Below are 23,550 nucleotides of genomic sequence, written 5' to 3' on the forward strand. Positions count from 1 at the left end.
CCCCCATCCACGGGAAGGCTGGACCGCGCGGGCAGGTAACTGCAGCCCCGGGCTGCCTGGGGAAGAGCCGCGCCGCGCTTCGGGTGGCAGCACCCCAATCACTGCGGGGCGCAGGTACCCAAGAGCCGGGGGCGAAGCAGGTGGTCGGGCTGTGGTTGGGGGCAGTGGTTTAACTGAGCCACATGGCCTCTCCCATTTGGGGCCCGTGGCCTTCTGCATTGAGGCGGATTGCAACGGAATCAAACTTAGACATTCCTTGCAGCCAAGTTCAGTGCCTGAAACGTAGCCTCTTGCAGACACGGACGCGTCCGAAGTTTGGCACTTGGCCGCGGCGCCTCGGAAGCGGGGCGCCACTGAGCGGTTTCTTTTAACCCATCCCCAACGGTCAGAACTCGCTCACCACGTTAAAAGGAGCACTTTGCTGTCTGAGAGCCTCCCTAGGCCAAAGCCAGCCCTGTGATCTTTTTTCCCTTCTCCCCAAAGCGCAAACCAGCCTGATGTCTCCATGGTCTCAGGGCGAGGGGTAGAGACAACTTATTTCTCGCTCTCCGTACAGGCACTCTTGTAGCGTGGTCCTCTCCAAAGACCCCGAGAGATTTGGAAAGCAGCCCCCGGGGAGGCAGCCTGCTCCTCACGCCGTTCTCGGCTATTGAAGGGTCGGAGATGACTTAGGGGTGGGTGCGACTGGGGGGCCCTGAACGGCCCGGGTCATATCCGAGGTGTGGCCCTCCAGGGGACGTCCTTGGCTCAGCAGGAGGTTGAGGACTGCTCACTGGGTGTGCAAAGGGAAGATAGTGGAGGGGGGGAGCGTTTTCATCAGAGAAAGCAAAGAAGGGGGCGTGTCAGTGTGTTCAGTAAAAGGTGAAGATGCGTCACGTGCATTTTTTGAGCTGGCCTGAAGGTAAAATTATCCAAAAGATGGATACCAGCCGGGGAAGGGGGCGCCATTTCAGTGCTTGGCCTAGGTGCGGTTTCCCACGAACGCCCATGGTCGCTCGTGGCTAAAGTAGCATAGACCACAGTTTGCTCTGTGTGGTTGGTGAAGGTCACAATTGAAGTAACTTCTGGAGACGGTTTCTTAATGGCAGCCAATCGTCAAGTCTTACTTTTGTTTCCTCCCCCATGTGTTAGAAGCTCATCCAAGTATTCTGATATTTCTTCCAATGGGTTTTTATTAAGAGTCGCTATTGCCTCCAGGGAAGGTTCTGGAAAGGAAAGGCTGTCAGAAAGGACCAGCTGGTGAATGTTCTCACTAGATGCATAATTAAGGTCACAATGGAGTAGATAAAGATGTGCCCATGGACCTGGTGGGGGGATGGAAGGAAAGTTTGCACCCTTTACTGGGAGAGGATCCATGTTAACCCACGTCTGCCTGCAGGTTCTTTTCCATCGTTGTGTGCAGTTACCTGAGCATCCATCCAGCAAACTGGAGTAGCTGGCTGGACACTGTCTTCATCTCTTAGGTCATAGTACTGATTGAGTAAAGGGCAATTGCTGGAAATTGGTACTCAAGTCTCTCCTGTACTTTCCTCCCCATGTAAATGAGCCTCTTGAGATGAAATGTAATCATCTTGATTTGTGGTTTTGGTGAATCTTCAAAGTGGATTTAGAGCACCATAAAGCCAAGCAGCCAGTGATCCTAGAATGATTGCCAGAATTGGATTTAGCTAAAGCTACATTCCTGAGGATAGCTCAGCATCTTTTTCGTATCCACTGGGGAGGCAGGGGCAGGGAGGTGGTGTGTAAGTAAAAGCTTGCCTTGGGAAACTGCTCTGAGATATGCGCGCGCGCGCGCGCACCCACCCACCCACCACATACATAGTTCATGGGGATGCATTGTTCATCCATTTCACGGGGTCTTTGCATTAATAGGTTCTCATTCCAAATCATGATCTTCCCAATCACATTTTCCAGTTGTATTTATTAATTCTGGTGATGCTTAAGTCATGGGCTGCATGCAGTCTCTGGCGGTCTGATGTTCAAGATGTACATTGTAAGGAAACACAGTACGGTTAGAAGAAGAGTTAGAGTTCTGTTTTGAGTTCTAGTCTGAAGGGGGAAAAAAGGTTAAACTGGAAGTTCCAGAATTGCTTCAAAGTATCGTTTAGAAAACTGCGTATCCCTCTAGTTGATTTCCCTAGAGTGTCCCTGGAAGATGAAAGAGCCATTGTGAATACATGGCCTTGCTTTTCATCAGCTTCAGCCAATATTTGCACTGCCAGGCCGCGCTCTGCCGAGACTTCAAACCGCCGCAGCACCAAGGTGGTTGGTGGCCTCTTGTTCAAATTCCACACGATTTCCACAGCTTACAGGGAAACTGAGATGGTATCAAGGAAAATGCCCATAAATTATCCTGTCTGGCAATGACCGTAAGAATGTGTTTCGAAAGTTGATAGATTTCCAAGACTCTGAGGGTAATGTTCTAATAAGTTCTGATGTGCAGGCAGGGCCGAAAGGGCTCCGCATTTTGGCAGCGAAGGCTCTGGATCTGGTCCATGTCAGTGAATGTTTGCGATAGATGTTTGGGATTCACTCTTGACCGTGTCAACATTTTCAAGTGTTTTTGACTGTCGGGGACAGAAAGACTCCTGCGATCGGAGAGCTGGCTTGTGGAAATGAAGGATCAGCCCTGTAAAATCAGTTGTCTGGGGAACAAACGCGGGCGTTGGCATCCGTCAGATTAATGGTTGAATCTTGGCTCTGCCACAAAGCAGATGACCTTCACCCAGTGACTTGGGGGTGTCCATTCTCTCCTCTGTGGAAGCATCGGGGAGCATCCAAGGCTCAAGTTGGGGCCATTTATGAAGTCCGCCCTTTAGGCTGAGCACTTTCTATATCCTGTCATTTAGACCTCAGGGTCACAGTTAAGAGCCCCACTTCTCAGATGAGGAAACTAATGATCTGAGAAGCAATTCAAATCACACAAATCTCATTCAGGCACAAACTCGGGAGAGTCCACGTTCTGCTTACCTGCTAAATTGTATCTATCATACGAGGTTGCTTAAAGGAAAAAGTCCTTGGTTTACAGTCGTCATTGAAGAGAAAAATGTAGCTGGCCTTTACCCATGATGACCAGCTGGTTCCATTTTGTGAAGATTGGATGGAAGGAGCTCGTTTGTGGTCTTGGCCCCAGGGAGTGAGTTCTCTGTATAATGTTTGCGACTACAATCAGTTATCCCCTGAATGCTCCTTGCTCCTCTGAGCCCCAGTTTCCTCCATTTATACACAGAGGGACCTCTTGCCTCTCACTGGATTGTTGCAGGCTTGAGAGGTGATGATGTAGATAGGACAGTGTAGCTTCCGGTAGGCCTTTTGCACAGGAGTCCTAATTGACTCTTCCTCCTTCGTTTCTTCCTGTCACTTCAATGGGCATGTTGGTGCTCGATTAATTTCTTGTTGCTGGTCATCCCATGAGGGTTCCTTCTGGGTCCCAGGGATGCTCCAAAAACCTCTGCATGGAGTCACTGCTGACTCACAGCAACTCTGTAGGACGGAGGAGAACTGCCCCTGGGGGCTTCTGAGACTGTTTACGGAGCAGGAAAGCCCCTTCTGACTCTGGAGGAGGGCTGGTGGTTTCAAATTGCTGACCTGTGTGCCCCACTAGTTACCACCATACCTCAAACCCCTCAGGCAGAGCCCACCCTCCTTCCTCCCCATTGAAATGTATTCCATAGGATGCTCAGACCACAGAGGGGGAGAGATCAGGTTGGGATACCTAATCCCAGAGTCCCCAGTCCTGACTGATGGATCTTTAAGCCTCAGGCCTCTTGGCGATCCCATCTGGCACAGGCGCCGTCTTCTTTGACCCAGCAGATTTATCTCACATTTGGCCCAAGTCTACTTGGCCTCACCCTCAAGGTTTTGCCACTCAAATAGAGGAGAGAGAGAGAGAAGAGAAATGATATTTCCACTTAGACTCAGCTCCTTGGACTTTCCCATAGAGGATGCCTGTTTCTGAATGACTGGCTACAAGGCAGTTCCCGCCATTGATTCCATTCCTGACACATGGTGGTGGTGGTGGTGGGTGTATAGAACTGTGCTCCCGAGGATTGTCAGGGCTCTCAGAAGCCTCTGGGTGAGTTCAAACCACCAAGCTTTTGAGTAGTTGAGGATTTAACCACTTGTGCCTCCCAGGGATTCCAAACATTTTATCTTCAATGTTTATGTTTTGTATTCATGGTAGTGTTGTATTGTTTCATCATATGTCTTTACTTTAAAGCAAAGCAGCCCTCTACCACCACTACTCAGGGAGGAAGTGGCCTCTTGTCCTGAGCTCCGCTGCTGCCCCTCCTGTGGCGCAGGCCCTGGTATAGGAAGCCTGGTCCTGGGCCATCTGTGTCCTTCTTCTCTAAGATCTAACTCTGTGTGCCATGAGCCCGGTAGGACCCTGCAGATTCCAAAACAACCTTGCATTCATGTCCACGCGTGGTCTAAAGTAAACCTTCGTTCCCCTGGAGGTTGGAGCAAGGCAAGGGAACACAGGCAATCAGCCATCGCTGCTGCATTTCAGGCCTGTGGCACACCTTGCTGATTGAAATGCAATGTTCTTTCCATGCAGATGAACATGAACAAGACTTTTCATGCTTCACGAGGCCACAACAAATTGACCAGTGTGGATAGGCATGAGGAGACCTATGAGAGAACAATGGGAGCATACTGAGGGGTCTTAAGCTAGAGGAGTAATCTGATGTCAAAATCCTGAGAGTATTACCCCGTGCCTCCATGTAAACCTTTCACCACTGTCCCTTGCCCTTCCTATAAGCCAGAGGAGCATCTCAAAAAACGACTCCTGCTCAGCCAAGCAGGCCCAAGACTTCCCAAGACAAGACCTGCAGACCGCGTGCTGGAGACCCCCCAGTAGTCCGGATGCAGTGCTGCCTGCAAGCCTGAAAGAACGTGGTGCCTTCCTCTGGCTGCCAGCCCGGTGTGACCTGGAGGACGAGGACATCCAAGGGGCCGAGATCTGAACCCTTGGTGTCGGAGAAGGTACAGGCAGGGCGAATCCAGGAATGAGGCCCCATGCATGAAACAGCACCCACTCTGGGTCCCTGGGGGGCTCGCGTGTTTCAGCTCTTCCCTTGCATTAACTAATGCTGAGAGGAGGCGTTCTTCACGCGCCCATGACTTGGCAAACGGACACTCTGGACTTGACTCCATAGCAGTGACCTAGGTTCCATCCGTCACGGTCATAATGCACAATAATTCAGTGGCCATCACAGCATGGCCGCATGGGCCCAGGTACTATAGGAATGTGTTTGTTCTCAGCGTCTGCAGGAGACTAGAGAAGGGTTGTGCCGCCTTTAGCAAACAGAGCTGTGAAGTTGGCTGCTTCCCTCCACGTCGACTTCTCTGAGTGAACAAAGGCATACGTGTTAAGAAATATATAATGTCGCCAATATATATATTTTTAAGAAAGCTAAATCTCCTAAAGTGTATCTTCTTGTTCAGCAATCCTCTGTGAGTACTCCTTAGAAAGACAGTGGGCATCTCTGTTACTGTGGGGAGGGCAGATGTGCAGGGCTCAAAAGATCAGACTAGCATCTAGAATTCAACTCTGAATTGAACCCCACCCTAATCCCCTCAGAGAAGGTGATTCAGAGACAAAGCACCTGTCTCCTAAGGATACCTACAACCAAAGTCCTTTCATGTAAGTCTTAACTGTGCTTGTAAGACAAAGGGCACCCTCTGAGAGGCAGGGGTGGCCAGGGATGGCAGTCAATTTAGGAAAGTGTTTCCTGCACGTGATGGTACCCACAGTGGAGGATGCAGACACTGCTGCTTCCATAATTAGTGCCTTAAAGATCATGAAATAGTGGAGTATCCTAGACCTAGAGGAATCCTGAGGGTCTCTGTTGCCAAATTCCCCTGACCCGGTGTCACATCTTACCTCTAGCCCTTGCCCGGTGTGTGAGCCCTGAGCATCAGTCATCTCACCCATGGCTCGGGGCCACCACGTTCATCACAGAAGGAGATATCAATTGTTGGCCTCGGAAGTTTGGGCAAAGGGGCCCTGAGGCTAGGGGTCCTGAGGTTAGGTGCCTGGCTGCTAACTGAGAAGTTGGTACTTAGACCTCCCCAGCTGCTTCCTGGGAGAAAAGGAGGCAGTCTGCTTCCATCACCACTCGCAGCCTTGGAAATCGCTCAGGGCCCCTCTGCTCTGTCCTCTAAGTCGGAGTGGACTCAAGGGCAGTGGGCTGGGAGAGAGAAGTTTGGGAGGAGTTTGCAGAGGAGACTATGTGACATTTAGGGGTGTGTGTGTGTGTGTGTGTGTGTGTGTGTGTGAACTGAATCAGGCCATGAGGCTATAATTCACACTGTAAGGATGCAACAAAGAAATTCTCAAAGGCTCCTTGGGAAGGCTCATTTTAAACTGCAGACTCTGGGACGTTGACCCTGAAGCCCTGGAATCAGAATTCCCAGGGAACCGCGCTGGGAATGGACATGTCAAACAAGCCCAGGAGACAGATACGTGAGCACTCTACACCAGAGATGCCGGCCCAGCCTGAGGACAGGAGCGCAGTTTCAGCACTTGGCAGATTTAAACTCCGAATCCCCCAAAGTCCACAGCTCATTCAGTCTGGGCAGGAAAAAGAAATGCCCTCTTTCTCCTTCTGGACCTGCAGGCGTGCTGTAACTCCCACATCCAGCCTCACGCAAGGGCATCTCCATAAGGTCACAACAGGGATGGCTGTCAGCCCTGCCAGAGGCCAGAGCTGGGTGGCCAGGCTGACTTGTCCCCAGTCTTCATGGGGGCAGCCTTGCAGAATCACAGAAGGATGAACCGCAAACCCTCTGTGCAAAGACACCACTGTGTCCTGCTGTCTGTGTAGGGTAATCCTCCCTTTTAGCCTTTCCAACTCCTTAACAAAAGTTTGTTGTAATTGCTCAGGAGACCCCATATATTACATGACCTGTAAAATCGAGAGTTATCTCTGGCCTGTCTTATGGCAGTCTCTCTCTCCACCTTTATATAAAGCAGACTTTAGAATCACAGGCAACTTGCTTCCTGGGAGAACCGAGATTTTAATAGCTTAATTGCTGAGTCTCTTGGATTTGGATCTAGAAATGTGGATGCCATCTATTTTAGTTAATTTCTTTCTGCTAAAATATTTTCTTGATTAGAGAGGTGATAGATATACTCTGTGGAAATTTTGGAAAAACTGAAAAAACATGAATGAAGAAATTTACAATTACCCATAATCTCAGACATGCCACTATCATTCGGGTATGCTTCTTGTGGGGGTCTCTCTGCCCCCCATGCCTTTACATACCAACTTTGTTGTTATTGTTGTCTGTTTTTGTTTTCCACAAAATTAGGATCATACTGTACTTTCTTGCTGTGTTGAGTTCACTCAGTAGTACATTGTAAGCATTTTTCAAGCCATTAATTACTCCTTACAAATCCAGTAATAGTTCATCTTAGGAATGCTATACACTTGTGCCAAATTAGCCATACTGCTACAATTTAGGGTGTTCCCATTTTCCTCTTTTTAATCGACAACGTGATGAACTGCATGGAGCATTCCCTTTCTTCTGTATTATCATTCTTTGTTCACTCAGGCCAGGAGTACAAACAAACAAATAGACATGGGATGGAGAAAAAAGTTTAATAAGTATGAATATTTTAAGCCTTTTTATATACATTGCTTACCATTTCTTCCATGCCCTCATCAAGAATAGTATTGCTTTATTTTGTTAGGCTATCCATTTGATAGACACGTGAAAATCGATTGATGGTTTACTGTTACGCCATTTACTGGTAAAATTGAGTTTTCACCGAGTATCAGCCATGCATATTGATGTTTTCATGAATTTTCTATTCGTGTATTTTGTCCACTTATTCAGGGAGGTGTTTGTCTCCGTTTGCAGCTTTACAAGAGATCTTCCCAAGTAACGGGGCGTCTGCTCCTGTCTGTCGTGTTGCAGGTATACTCAGAGCCTGCCACTTGCCCTTTCTTTCTGTGTATGTGTTTCATTTGACATGTTGGTGTTGGTTATCATCTGTTATACCTGGGGAAGGATTTAACCCTCCTGTAAATTAGATAATATTCCTTTTTTTTTTTAAGCTTACAAGACTGCAGAAGTCTTCAATGTAGGCAAGGTCTCAGTGTTAGATATGCATTATCTCCCCCGCATCCTTCGAACAAAGTTGATGAGAAATTGCATCCTTCAATGGGGCCTCCACACAGCTACTGAATGGCCCAAGGACCATTAACCTGAGCATGTGCCTGTGGCCACAGTAATAAAATCCTCATACTTATAGCAGAGCCTGCTGCTGTCTGGAAACTGTCACGAGAAGGCAGGGCCAGACTCTAGCCTCCTTATTCTCTGTAATAAGGAACTTCCTGTCGTAGCAGCCTACTGGGAAGTTTCGTAGAACGAAACACAAAACACAGGTTGCGGCTGCTCCACACACGAAAGTCTGCACTGAAATTCTGCACTGAGAGTGTCCATCAGAGGTGAAGGACCCTTCGAGATGGGATGGACAGGGCTCTTAGGGATGCTGTGGGGAGCGGCATGGAGGAAGGGCGCATGGGGCTCTTCAGACTCCATCCTCCTGCAATTCAGAGCTGTATGAAAGATGTGTATTATTTTACAGACCAGATGCTTTTTATATAACCTGGCATACAACGTTCTCTCCCAATCCCTCATATTACAAATGGAGAACCTGAGGACTTCCTTAGGAGCAGAGACGAAACCAGATTCCAGAGCCCAGACCCCACGCCTATTCCTTTCAGCCCCCACCTCTTGCTACTTCCATTAGAAGTGGCATTGTCCAAGGTCCAAGTGAGCAACCAGGAAACTTCTCTGAGGGCAGGGTAGATGAGGGAAGTACTTGATCTGAATTTGGCAAAAACCCATGCTTGGATATGAAGCAGTCTCTTCCCCTGCCTGCCTCCCTTTCTGAATGGAAGGCAGGTGAGCTGCGGACGTTCACTCACTGGGGCCTGCTCTCTGCCTGGTTCAGTACTCCGTGCTCGTGCTGGGGATGCAGACAGGACAGACGCCAGTGCCTGCGCTCAGGTCCCTGGGGGACATGGGCGCATGCTGGGGTCACTGCAGTCCCGCGAGGAGAACACCTGGGGTGGAGAACTCTCCCTCCTCCAGGCACACGGAGAGGGGCGTGAACTTGTGAAACGGAAGCAGTTACTTTGAACCGTGTTTGAAACCAGGAAGGGCCTCCAAAGCCTCCTGGGAATGGCAACTAGGAAGACTCCCTCTTCTCTCCCCACGTGGCTGTTCGGAGCTGCCTAGAGCCCTGGAGACCCCCGAGAAAGAGCCAGACTCCCCGTGGGTGGGTTCTCCGGGCTGTCATTCTCACAGATGGAGCCCCGGTGATGCAGTCCTCACGAACTTGGCAGTTCAAACCCCCCAGCCTGCGTTGGGAGAATGAGGTGGCGGTCTGCTTTCGTCAGGATCGCAACCTGGGATCCCCTGTGGGGCAGGTCTACCCCGTCCCATGGAGTCGTTAGGAGTTGAAATCCACCTGACAGCCACAGATGTTCATCTTTAATCATACAGAGCTGCTGGGTAAGCGCAAACCGCTAACCTTTCTGTGAGCAGCTTAACTGTTGTACCGCCAAGGCACCTTCCTCCCTAAGTAGCCAGACAGAAACATCCCCTAGCCCCACCCCTCTTCAGCATGGGATTTTGGCAAATTCACTGAACCCCTCTGAGGCTCAAAGGCCCCTCTGTGGCATGCGGCTGGAAGCACCAGCTCCATCACTGACCACACGTGGCAGGGCCCTTTGATGAGCAGCGCAGTGTTTCCCAAAGTGGGCAGCACAGCCCCTGGGGGGCATTGGATCCCCCCCCCACACACACCAACAAGTCAAATTCCAACTCATAGAACTGCCCGAGGATTTCCGAAACGAAATCTTTATGAGAGTAGACCGCCTCGTCTTTCTCCCACAGAGCAGCTGGTGATTTTGAACGGCCGACCTTGCGGTTAGCAGCCCAGTGCATAATGCACTATGTCCTCAGGGCTCGTCAGGGTGATCCAGGCGAGGCTCAGAAAAGCAAATACCTACACTTGATCCCGATTTATGATCTACTGTACAAGAGGTTTTCATTGCCAGGTGGCGCTGAGTGACTATTCTTCTGAAAAGGCAGTGGTAGACCAAGCAATTGTGTGGTAGTTAATACGGAGCAGTGTGAGAGCCATCTGGACTACATGCTGTGGCAATCATCCATTCACTGCACACGCGGTCACTGATCCCTACCATGCACTCCCTGCCATCGAGCCAGTGCCGACTCATCGGGACCCTATGGGACAGGGCAGAACTGCCCCTGCGAGTTGGCGAGACTGTCACTGTTGTGGGAATGGAAACCTCTGTTGTTCTCCAGTGGAGCAGCTCGTGCTTTTGAACTGCTGACCTTGAGGATCTCAGCCCATTGCTTGACCACTAGGCCACCAGGGCTCCTGTACCGTGCACTAGGCCAAGGCATTAAGGAGTGAATCCGATTGCCCTTTGGAGCTTATCCCTATGGAGAGAAACAGGAAGCAAATACGTGCACAGAGACCCTATCCTGGCAACTAAGGGATCGTGCAGTAAAGGAAGCGAACAGGGGCTGTGGTGGAGGGTAATAGAGAACCTACTCTACATGGGGGTGTCAGGGAAGGCCCGTGGGATGAAACGGCCCCTGGAATGAGTCCTGACAGAAGAGAAGAGAAATGGATCTTCTCGAGAAAAGGCATCCATACGCTCGGGTCCCGAGGCTGGAGATAAATGGCCCACTGGAGCGACTGGCCAAAGTCCCATGAGGCTGGAAGTTGGAGAGAGAAGGGGCCTTGACGTGAGCTGAGGCTGTCACTGTTGTGGGAATGGAAACCTCTGTTGTTCTCCAGTGGAGCAGCTCGTGCTTTTGAACTGCTGACCTTGGGCAGGAAGGCAGGGGCGGATCTCCTCACCTTGCTGGGCGAGGCCTGGAAGCCGCATCACTGGGGCCTACATGGTGAATAGAAATGGCGACCTCATGCGTTACAAAGCGGAAATGGCGACCTCATGCGTTACAAAGCGGAAATGGCGACCTCATGCGTTACAAAGCGGGACTGCTTTCTTGCTCAGTGGATCAGACACTAGGCTGCTAACCAAACGAAAGATGGGCGGTTCAAACCCATCTGCGTGCTTCCTAGAAGAAAGATGTAGCAGTCTGTTTCCATGGAGATTTACAGGCTTGGCAACCCTCTGGGACCGTTCTGCCCTGACCTACAGGCTTGCGGTGAATCGGAATCAGCGCAAAAGCAGTGGGTTTGGGTTTGGGTCGTCTCTAGAAGCAAATCCCCAGACCTTCCGTATGCCCCCTGCCCCACAGTGCAGCTTTTTGCCCCACCCTTGCAGATATTGAACTCACGGCCTTCGAGTCGATTCTAACTCATAGCAACCTTACAGGCCAGGGTAGGACTGCCCCTGTGGGTTTCTGAAGCTGTGATTCTCTGCAAGAGTGGAAAGCCTTGTCTGTCTCCCGAGGAGCACCTGGTGGTTTTGAACTGCTGATCTTGTGGTTAACAGTTGAGTACAAAGATCCCAGGTCCAGCGATGTGAGGACAAAACGCAGCCATCTGGCATGAGCAGACCAGAGGCTGTGTTCCACGGTGCATGAGAAGGGAATAAAGAAATGTCTTGGGGAGAATGGAGTTGGATGAGGGCTTAAGTGATGGGGAGGAGTGGGGTGGCAGAGGGAAGCCTATACGCGGTGGCATTTGAACATGATGTCAGAAAGGAGTAGAGGCAGGAAGACTCTGAGCCTCGGTATGCTGTTGAAATAGACCCTCAACTTCTGCCGCGACCTCTGATGGCAGGCTCAGAATTGAGTCCCCAACCAGGATGATTCATGACTTGTCCTAAGATAGGGTCCCCAGCTGTGGAGTTGATTCCGACCTGGGCCAACCCCATGTGTGACAAAGTAGAGCTGCTCCACAAGGTTATCTTTGCGAAAGCAGATCACCAGGCCTTTCTTCCGAGGCGCCACTGGTTGGTTTCGAACCACCATCCTTTAGGTCAGTCATGGAGCACAAACCACTTGCACCCCCCAGGAACCTTACCTAAGATACAGACTTCTTAATATGTCGCACGTCCTCTGTATCTGCTGGAATCTGGTTTCCCCCACTGGTGAGACCCTGAGTAATGGGTAGCCACTAGCCCAGCTTCCCACCGGCAGCCCTGCATCATGGACTGGCTTGACTTATCAAGGAAATGTAGCACTGTGTTCAGGTTTTAGCAGTTTCTGCTCAGCCTCCAACAGTGCATCACTCACTGTCCTGAGCTTGGAGGTTGGCAGAAAATTCTCAAGCCTCATGTGGTCATTGGACTCTGGTTTGCATTAGCCAAGTGGGAGGAAGATCCCCTTTGGTAGAGCAGAAAAGAGGCACACATTTTCAAGGACTCTAACCAGCGAAGGGTAACTAATAATAGGCTGGATTGACTTTCTCATTTCCCACCTCCGTGGTGACTGAGATGTGAAAAATAGGCCTGGTGCTGGGTGTTCCGCTCGGCCCCCAGGGGAGACCCAGAAGGTGGCTGTGCCGGGCCAGGGGATGGCTGAGCCCAGTGCTCGGCATTGGACTCCAGCAGAGCCTGACTCCTTTCCACTTTCCAGCTGGCTCAGAGCCCCCGCTGCTCTTCCTCCCTGGAGCCCAAAGACAGCACTTTCCACCCAAACAAGGATAAGCTTTCCACGCTGACTATTCCGTCCAAGCCTCTGGTCCTGACGGGGGTGGGGGTGGGGGGGTGTTATTACCCTATTGCCATGGTGGGTGAAGGGAATCACCCTGGCCACCCCACTGGCAACTGGTGACCTCAGCCCAAGCTTGAGATTGCCTGCAAGAGCTGCACTCCCTCCACCTCACCGCACTGCCTCCCAGCTGGGAGAGAGCGTTGCCCGGGAGGGATACAAGACAGAGATGCCTTTGTGTCTGGAATTTTGTAGACAAGGTGGGGAAAAAGGAAGATGTTGGTGGTAAATAACCTGCATGATCCTGATGTTACTTATTCTCTAGCCTAACACTAAAGAACAACATTTATCCCCTGGCAAGCTATTTGTTGTCTCTTCTGGGACACCAGGCTGGGAGGACTATGTCATTATAGCATTTCTCCCACCCCTATCCCTCAAGTGGGCACCCATGACTTCTCTTCTAGCCCTCTTGGGATGTGACCCCAGAGTTCATGTGATCATTGATTGGCAAAGAGAGTGACTGGGCAATAAAGTGTCTTGATCGCCATTTGAGTAACCTACACCCCATGCCAGGGCCCGAGGTGAGCTGGGGTGGTGTCCAGTAGCACCCAACAAGGCCTGGGAAGCTCTCAAAGGCAGACCTTGCTGCCAGCGCTTACTGGCACCTGTGCTGAGTGGCAGGAAATGGGTTGAGCCCACGAGTGAAGTGGGGGTGGTTGGAAAGGAACTTGAGGGTTGAGAGATGCAAGCCGGAGCTCAAGTGCACAAATGACACTACTTACAAACCGCCAACTCCCAGGCTCCTGCATCACCAACACCCTGCATATTTAAAGAAGTGCTGGCTGGGCCACCAAAGGATCTGGGATGGTAAATCCAAAGTCACTGACGAACACTGGGAGGTGACATAAAAGACAATAGGAAGTGGTGAGGGAGGGCTGGGAAGTCAGACAGGTAAGCAGTCAACGGAGCACAAGCCATTCAGTTCTAGCTGCATGTTGCTAAGCAGAAATGCAAGTCCATTTCACCAGATCCGACCACTTTCTAAAAACAGAAATTGTGATAATCTTTCGGCAAAACTAAACTATGAGCCACTTTGCAGCCCAAACAGAACATAGATCTTTGTGGAAATTGCACAGAGAGGTACTCTTTTGTGACCTTTGATTTAGACGCTTCCTCATCCGGTGGGAAGGAGCCCAGGTGACATAGCGGTTCTGTGCTGGGCTGCTAGCCTCAAGGGCAGCAGTTTGAAACCACTGGCAGCTCTTCCGGAGAAAGATGGGCTTTCTACTCCCGTAAAGAGCTGCACACCTTGGAAACTCACAGGGGCAGTTCTACCCTGCCCTATAGGGTCACCCTGAGTTGAAATCCACTCAAAGGCAGTAAGAGGGAGTTGTCTGGTGGAATGCAAGCCGTTTGAGTAGTTTGAGTAGTTCAACAAGTGATTTTCAAACTTACTAAGAAAAACAACTTTTTTTTTTTTTTTAAAGCAAAGTCTTCGGTGGAACCCAATTGAGAAAACACAGCATTCTGGCTGAAGAGTCTCTGGTTGGGGTCACACCCTACACCCTGCTTTTTTCAGGATAGCTATGTCCAGAGGTCTCAACAGGAATCAGACAAACGAAGCCAGTTGCCATTGAGCCCATCCCATCTCACTGGCAGTCCGCCCCACGTGTTTGGGCGTCAACTGTGCTTGCAGTGCAATGACATACATATGTACTCTTTGTAACTCCCACCAAATAGCACATGCATGCAAATGTGAGCTGCAAATGGTCCATCAAGGGGCTTGGAAGTTTGCTAATAATGTAAAGAAGCGACGTAGTATCCTTGTGGGATGGGTTCTATCAGGGAAGCCTCACAGGGATATCGGTCCGTTTTGAGTCACCCCAGAGGCAGAACAGCGGCCAGTCGCTATCATCAAGAAAGAAGAGCCAGGAGTGGAGAGAATCCTTCAGACTTGAGATGCTTGCGCCGATCTTCCTCAGTCAAAGAGACAGAGAAGTGTGACAGCAGAGAGGGTGAGCGGGGCAGAACCAGGAGATTGGCAAGAGCCAGAAGGGCAGGTTTCCTGTGCCTGGTGGGGTGAGGAAGCTAAATGCCTTTGGGCAGGAAGCTTGCTTGCAGAACAGGGTGCCCTTGGGCACTTGTTGGAGGAGTTAGGTTTGCCAACTCACAGAACGCCTTTGAGCCAACGCTTACTGGCAGAGCAGCGTGTGTCTGGGTACATTACTGGCAGGAATAAAAGAGCTTTGTAGCACGTGCCAGAGCCAGGCAAGGACCAAGGGACTATGTGGTTGAGGTTGAGAGCCAGAGAAAAATGTGCCTGAAGGCACAACAGGAAGGCAGTTGTCTTGGTCGAAGAACTATAGCCTCGGCATTCCTGATCCCGAACTGTAAACCTGTCCATCGCCTAATAAGCTCCATGACTGTGAGTTCTGTGCGGTTGTTGCAACAAATGATCAAAGCCAGCAGAGCGTGCAGTTGGAGGGATGGCTCGTCTCAAAAATGGTAAAAAGTTTGAAGCTAGAGGAGGTAGTGTTTGAACTTGACCTTGAAGGTTTCCCAAGGGGAGTAAAGGCTCCCTAGGCGAAAGGTATGGACAAAGATGAACAAGGGGGATGGGGGGATGGGAAAAGGCCATACTGTATGCAGCATAATCTGTGAAAAGCAGAGGGAAAAGGGGAGGGAGAGGAGGGAAAGGGGAGGGGGCAGGGAGGAGAGGGAAGGGAAGAAAGAATGCCTACTCCTCTTGAGAAACTGGACTGGGGCAAATTGGAATGCCATTCTTGCTGTCTCTCTTCCCCTCCCCACCCCCCACCCAAACCCCACTCACTCTCCTGGGCTGGCCCCAAACCCCCAGTCTGGGCACCTCATCAAGCAGCCCCCAAAGGGGATCTTTCCTGCTCTGGCCCCAGTGAGCCCTGCCTCGGGGAAGTGGTCTAGATGAGCAGTCTCACCCAGGGGCCTTGCAACAACACACTGTTCCACCTTTTCTTTGCTGCCAGCTTCAGCTCACAGACTGCCCGGAGGCCTTTGTTTGTGAAGCCGCGGTAGAGGGCTTCCTTTCCGAGGCTGGGGGAGAGTTAGCACAACGCCAGCCAGTGTCAGGCTTCCCTGGAACCGGGGCTGGCATTTGCTGTATTTGAGCACGTCTCACCTGTAGAACTGTCTCTGTAGAACTTGTCCCCTGTGGGTGGCCCTCAGGCCCCACATGTTTCAGCTCCAGAAGACAAACTAAGCCAGGTTCCTCCTGAGTAGACTCTGGGACCTTGCTGGCAAGGCTGAGAGTCACCCTGCTGCCCCAGTGTGAGAAAATACCTCTCCTCGTTAGTGACTGCTAAAGCCTTTATTCATCGGGTCGGCTTTCACTGAAACGTGACATTTGCCAGTGATTTTTTTAGATCTTGAACAAAATGTCTCCATAAAGCAGATGCATCTTGAAGAGCTCTTAATGAATCAGAGAGAGAATTTGGCATCTACAATTGTGTTCCCCTTAGCAGACATCGGGGAAGTTCTCAGGACTTCCAGAAGGGGGTGTGTGTGGAGACATTTTCCCACTTTGCACAGTGGTGAGGAGCAGACTTTGTTGCCAGGAGCTTTTTGGGGGTGGGGCTGGGGAGTGTCAGCAGGCAGCACAGCCGCCAGTCAAGCATGCTTTTCAATTGAACAAATACTCTGGTTTGTCACTTGCTGACGAAAGATTACAGCCTTCCTGATGGATTACAACAGAGCGTAAAGAAGACCAGAATCTTCCCAGCCGGAGTAATAGACATCATCCTGGTACATGGAGAAGAGATGGAAGTTGCCAAGGATTTTGTCTTGCTTGGATCCTCAATCAATGCTCACGGAAGCCGCAGTCGAAACTATTGACGCTATTACAGTAGACGCTATTACAGTGACGCTATTACAGTAGACGCTGTAATTGTCGAGGCAAAATACTCTCACGGTTGTGATCACTCTACACCACATGGTCAATGTCAGAAAACTTCACTGGAGAGACGTTAGTAATGAACAGTACATAGGAAGCAACAGAACCAATGTCCTGAACATTACAGATAATCTACAGTGTACTTTGAATTCAGTTAAGGATACTCAATATTCATATTGTTTTACAGTGCTTTGGAATAAATTGGGGGTTTTTTTGTTGTAGAAAAAAAAAAGAAAGATTCAGTGGCACATTGCATTGGGTAAATCTGCTACACAAAACCTCTTTAAAGTGTTAAAAAGCAAGGATGTTACTCTGAGGACTAAGATGTGCCTGACCCCAAGCCATAGTGTTTTCAGTTGCCTCAAATGCATGTGAAAGTTGGACATTAAATAAGGAAGTCAGGAGATTTTGATTTATGGTGCTGGCAAAGAATATTGAATGTATCACGGACTGTCAAAAGAGCAAACAAGTCTGTCTTGGGAGAAGTCTAGCCAGAACGCTTCTTAGAGGCAAGGATGGTGAGACTTTGTTTCATGTACTTTGGACGTTGTCAGGAGAGACCGGTCCCTGGAGAAGGACATCATGCTTGGTAAAGCCGAAGGGGCTCAAAAACGAGGAAGGCCCTCGGCAGGATGGATTGACAAGACGGATGGGCTGCAACGATAGCCTCAGCTTTCAGAACAATGGTGGGATGGCGCAGGACCGGGCAGTGTTTCCTTCTGTGGCTCTCGGGTGGCTGTAAGTCAGAACCGACTCAACAACGGCACCTGAAAACCACCCAGCTTCTGGTTCAGTTAATTGGGAGATCTGAGCCGTGGCCCCACCCAGAGTGCCTGGCAGAGCGGGTGAGACAAGAACAGACATAAAGAGAGGAGAAAGAACTTGATCCCAAAGGGAGCAATGGGTCGGGGCAATCCAGGTGTTTGGGGCCTAAAGTGTATGCCCTAGGAGCCCTGATGGCACACCAGTTTGAGCACTGACTGTTCACTGAGAGTATTGAAGATGTCCAATTGCTGGATGGGCCCTGAGGAGAGAGGTCAGGCTTGGAATAGAAACTGGGCCTTGATTTCCCCTGTAGCTTTCCTCAGTTCCTCATGCCACTCCCAGCATGCCTGTTGCCCCTAGCTAGCTGAGCCCACAACTAGGTTATGCAAATGAGCACAATTTAGGGCGAGCTTGTTCTGAGATGCAGAGCTAATAAGGAGGATACCTGCCCCTCATCCACTCCGCAGCTCACCCTGAGATGTCTGAGCCCTGCTGTCTGGGATTCTGCTGTGTATTTTCTACATTAGGACCCTACTAGCTCCTGGGGTGACCCCATAGTACGCGCAGGCTAGAGACATGCAGGAGGCCCATGCCAGGCAGGGTAGGAGAAAGTCCACGGTTCTCTAGCTAAACTAGTGCAAGGGTCCCTTACTCTGACCCTCACCATCTCCCCAAGGCCCCCCAGGGAAATCCCAGCAGAGAAATCCCAGCAGTAAGGCACAGAAAGGTCAAACAACCTGTCCAAGGTCACAGAGCTGCCAAGGGCAGAGCCATTGCTCCGATCCTGAGCAGCAGATCTTCAGCTTGCTGCTCTGTCGTGGACGAAGGTCACGGTGAAAGAGCAGGGAATTAGACGTGGCACGTTTGTATCGGAACCAGACTGATGGCCCACAGTGGGGTGATGGGAGGAGAGTGGGGGAGCAGCAGTGATCAGACCATTTGATGCAGTGGTTTTGATGGGGGGGGCGGGTATTGACAGAAGCAATTTAACACAGTCTCATCAAAAGACCGTGTGTGGAATAACCGATTTTATTCCTAGCCATGCATGGTGGACAGTCCCATCTCAGCCTGTCTTTGTCCTCCCTCTGCCCCGGTTCTCACTCATCCTGGGCCCTAATCACTCGACTAAGCATATTGTTTGGCTTTAAAGAAAAAAAAAAATATATATATATATATTTTTTTTTAGCAAATTAAGTTTATTCCGAATGCCTCTGGTCTCCGAGGAGCAGTATCCAAAGTGCCCAGTTTCCATAATCAGTCCCTTGTCCCAAACCCTTCCCCCAAGAAGTGTGTAGGCACGTGGCCGGAAGAAAGCTAAGTTTTCTTGGATTCCTGGTTTCGCTTGATAGCGTCCCCAACGGGCCACCTCCTGAAGCAGCTGCTGGTTTTCCTGATGAGGACACGCGACTGTGACCTACTCAAGGTCACTTAGCCTTTTCCACGCAGACTGGATTTGACTCTGAGGAAGTCTTCATTTCTCTGTCTGTGGGGACAGCAGAGGTAGATGGGGATCCCTGTGCTGGCGGCCCCCTGCCATGGCCAGCCCTAACGCTCCAGAGGGCCACCTGCACACAGGGACAGTTTCTTCTCATCTTTGCCCACGCAGGGGGCCCTACTACTTGCGTGTGCACAGCCTCTGCAGCTGGCTGCCTCGGAGAGGCCATTAACCACAGAGAGACAGCCACGGCAGAGGCTTGCAGCTGGCCTGTGTCTGAATCATCGTGGGGGGAGTGGTTCTGCATAGCTCCCCTGAGCCCTTTGATACCGGCAGGTCTAGCCTGGCTCTGTCCTGAGCCTGCCCTGAGATCCCACTTTGGACTACTCCTTGGGGACTTTGTTGTTATGGGGTGTTCCCTTGTCAGAAGAGAGCAGGTCATTTGCCGTGTGCTCAGGTTGTCTTCTGGGGCAGCTAGCACTACAGGTCCGACAGGTTTGCCGTGAAAGACGACACCATCCTGCCTTCTCTCCGTGGGAAGAAGCGCAAACACATTTGCTAATCACTCACCAGAGAGTGGTCACTGTGGGCCCAGCGCTGTGCTGAGTGCCAGCACACTGATGCTCCCAAAGCCCCTCGAGAGTCAGGCTGGGAGTCTCACCACTTTAGGGGTGGAAACACCGAGAAGTTACTCCACTTGACAGTCCCACACTGTCTCAAGATCAGGAACCCAGAATCTGAGTTTAGACCCTGTGTCATCCAGGACCTCAATTCTGAGCCATTGCATGCTCCTGCTAACGCATGAAAGCCGTGTATTTGTGTTTTCATTCGGAAAGGGCTTTGAGATGTTAACTATGGTGGCTGGAAATAATGACTATAGGTTGGACTGCTAACTGCAAGGTTAGCAGTTCAAACCCAACAGCTACTTCTCCAGAGAAGGACGGAGCTTTCTACTCCACAAAGAGTTAGCAACCTCAGAAATACACAGGGTGGTTCTAACCTGTCTTATCGGGTCGCTGTGAGTCCGCATCCGCTCGATGGCAGAGAGTTTGGCTTTGAGTTGTATACCTGACTGGTCCCTGGGTGGTGCAAATGGTTAACAAACTCCAATGCTAATGGAAAGGCTGGAGATTAGAGTCCCACCCGAGGCACCTGGATCAAAAGGCCTGGTGATTTACTTCTGAAAATGCAGCCACTGGTAACCTTGCAGAGTACCGCTCTATGCTAACGTGCTCGGGGGTCAAGAAGGACCAAGCTGGCATTGAGTTGACTGCAATGTACAGCAGCATACTGGGAGAGAAGATGATTCTCTGATGAATTGAGGGGTGAGGGGGGTGAGTGAGGACCAGGGGAGGAGAGAGAGAACAACACCTTGTTGGTGGGGCTTCAAAGGACCTGTGCCAGGGCAGCTTGAGCAAGAGTTGTATCCCACTGCCTGGGCACACTCATTGCTTACCCATGTTGTTCAAGTTGATGTCATCATTTGGAGAAGAAAAGTTGATTGCTTCCAGAAATTACAAGGAAAAAAAAAAAAAGAAATCTGTTCAAAGGCTCATTGCCGGTGTTGAGTAATATAAAGGGTACAAAAGGCCTATGGATGAGATTGCCATCACATTAGAAATGGAAGCGCAGTTTCCTAAAGATGGTTTGGCCACTGGTCTGATCTAAGATGTTTGGATGACCTCCAAGCAGATGGGACTGTGGAAGCGATTCCTTCGTGATTCAAGGTGGGTGGAGTACAGAAGTCTAGAAAAGCTGATCCCTGGGGACACAAGGGGTAAAGCGTTCTGCTGCTAAGCAAAAGGCTGGCCCGTCAGCTCCACAGCCTCGCTTCTGCTCCCACAAAGATCAGGCTGGACAACCCTGTGGGGGCAGTTCTACTCTTGCCTACAGGGTCACTATGAGTCTGGATCCACTTCGTGGCCCCCAGCAATAGCAACAAGAGCATCCCAGCTGATTCAGCAGCTTGTCCCATCTCCCCGCCTGCTCCCTGACTCACAGCCCTCCATAGATGCCTATCACCATTGGGTCCTGCCCCCTTTTCTGTAGCCTTGCTTCTCCCACCCCCAGCCTATCGCATATTCATAACTAGTTCCAAAACTACTTGTTGGTCACCTGGCAGTGCCACCCAATCTGGGTGCCCAAAGAACTTGCTTCACTTGATCATTGTACCAACCCCAGGGGATATCGTGAAGCCTAAAGGACACAATGAGTGTCCTTTTCCAAAATGTTTCCAAAATGTAAATTATGCAGAGGTCTCAGAAGCCGCTTTCTTACAATACTGCACACAGTATTGTAAGGTGGGAAATAGCTGTACCACAGTTAATGTGCTTTTCTGTGTGCGATTCTTGAGAGGGTGACCTTCTCCCTAGTTCATCCTAGGCTACCGTCTGCCTGGGAGGAGATTAGAATGTTCCAGGGCAGAATGCAGAAAGAAAGGCCACAGCAATACTCAGGTCTTGACAATCAAAAATATGATTATGCAGCAATGGAATAATAGCTGTGCACCAGGCTATTTTCTGGAGAAGAAATTTTCTAAGCTCCCTTATTTCCTTCTTTATTTAGCATATCATGAACCAATTTGAATCTGCCTCATAAATTCCTCCCATCTTTAGAGCCCTACCCAGGTCCTTAACTCGGTAAGGTAGCTGCTTTGGAAGAAGAGGCTGACAGTGAGAAGTCAGAGGACAAAGATGGCAAAGAAAGAGAGGAAAAGTGGCAAAGTTTGTGTTTCCTGAATTCTCTTCTCCTTTCTTAGACTTGAGTCCCTGGATGATGCAAACAGTTAACATGTTCGACTGCTAACTCGAAGGTTGGAGCTTTGAGCCCGCCCAGATGTGCATGTGAAAGTTGGACATTGAATAAAGAAGACTGAATAAAAGTCAGTGCATGTGAACGATGCCGTTTGTGAATAATGTCGGCAGTGCCATGGACTGCCAAAACAACCCGCAGATCTGTCCTGGAAGCAGCACAACCAGAATACCCCTTAGAAGCTAGAATGGACGAAGACTTCCTTCATGCACAGGACGTGTTGTCAGGAGGTGGAGAGGATGTCGTGCTTGGTAAAGCGGAGGGGCAGCGACACAGGAAGCCTCAGCAAGCTGGATTGACACGGTGGCTGCAACAATGGGCGCAAGCAGGTGAACGATTGTGAAGCTATGGCAAGACTGGGCAGTGTTTTGTTCGGTTGTAAATATGGTCACTAGGAGTCAGAGCTGTTTCAACAAGTCGATAAAGCACTGGAAGCCTTTTCAGTATGCAGCTTACATTATTTGTAACTCAGACATAACTGGTCCATAGCTTATTCAAAGAAAGAGTCTGCTAAACACACACGTAGCTATCACTGCAAAGTCGTTACTCTACGAGTTTTCTAACACCGACTCTCAAATCCTGTACTTGTCTCTGTGAGCACCAGTAACAGGAATTCAAGGGCAGGCATCGAGACCTGAAGTGGACGATCCGGAAAACCTGAAGCCTGTTCCTTCCACGAGTTCATGGGTAGAAGAAAAGAATAAGGATCCTGGGTACCAGGATCTCATTTCTCAACCTCACCATAATCTCAGAACTACACCTTAGGGCCTTTCCAAAAAGCCAGCGATAAAGTGAGGCATTTAAGAATGGCCAGTAACTCACTTTCTGGGCATTTGAAGAATACAACGATAAGCCCAGTTGAGTATCATGGTTACCTGGTGCCCTGGCATGGAGGTCATGAGAAACACAAGCTTGAGACCATGCTTCTGGGTCCCTGTACCTGATACACAGGAGATGCAGACACCATTACGCATTCCAGTAATATGACATGGGAGAGGGCAAACGCCTAGCATCAGGACTTGGAAACGCCTAGCACCATGGATGGCAACAATCCCCAGCAACCCCCTGTCCTGGGAACAGAAGGCAGCAGGATCCAGAGGACAGTACAGGCTTCTGCAGATTCTCATCATCCCGCCACAAGGGTATAGCAACCACAAGAGATTGACATGCTCAGCTGCTAAACTGAAAGTTTGGAGGTTTGAATCCACCCAAGGGTGCTTCAGACGAAAAGTCTGGTGAGCTCCTTCTGAAAAATCAGCCATTGAAAACCCTACGGAGACCAGTTCTATTCTGAGACACAGGAGGGAGGCCACCATGGTTTGGAATTAACTCAATGACAACTGCGTCTTTCTTCCTTGTCTTTTTTCCCATTTATCCAGACGTCAGGTTAGATGAAGAAAGCAGACGAGGCCCCACTCAGAAAGACTACCTCTGACTACCTAAAAGTATGGCCATCCCATCATCCACGGTAGTAAGTAGGGAATTGGATGACTACGTATTTAAACTGAAAGAGACTAGCCAACGTGAAGGGGGCTGAGTTCTTGCTGGCACGTTTTCCCTCGCTTCTCCACGGTTTGCTGGGCTGCTGCTGTTAGTAGTGATCGGTTGACTCTGATACCCGGCGACCCCTCGTGTGCAGAGCAGGACTGCTCTGCTCAGGAGGGTTTTCCAGGCAGCCAGGTGGGTCTTCTGATGGTGCTTCCGAGTGGGCTGTGTTTTGGGGCCACACAAACGAGACACCAAATCTCAAACTTAATTTCAGGAGAACATTTAGTAAGCCTTAAAATGTCAGAGGCAGGATCCGGACAAAGACACACCATCTGGATGATGGAGAATAGCAGCGTGCAGTCGCTCCCATCCAGATACTGCATATACGTGGTGATAGCTGTTTTTCAGCACATTTTAAAAGAATCATTTTATTGAGGGCTCATAGAGCTCT

The 23,550-nt window shown here is 50.1% G+C and overlaps 1 protein-coding gene across 2 annotated transcripts in view; it reads left to right on the forward strand.

Annotated features, from left to right (window-relative positions):
* The first annotated feature begins 6 nt into the window (after positions 1 to 6).
* Positions 7 to 23,550, forward strand: part of CTXND1 (cortexin domain containing 1) — a 59,433-nt gene continuing 35,889 nt past the window's right edge. The window contains exon 1 of one of the 2 annotated variants that reach the window (XM_045285800.1): positions 7 to 35. The gene's annotated coding sequence lies outside the window, so the exon portion shown is untranslated. Of the gene's footprint in view, positions 36 to 23,239; positions 23,292 to 23,550 lie in introns of those variants that run through there. The other variant, XM_045285799.1, reaches the window with a different exon arrangement.

The sequence above is a fragment of the Echinops telfairi genome, unplaced genomic scaffold (assembly GCF_000313985.2).
Source record: "Echinops telfairi isolate 266 unplaced genomic scaffold, ASM31398v2 ScPeMD7_7475;HRSCAF=8513, whole genome shotgun sequence".
Classification (NCBI taxonomy): Eukaryota; Metazoa; Chordata; class Mammalia; order Afrosoricida; family Tenrecidae; genus Echinops; species Echinops telfairi.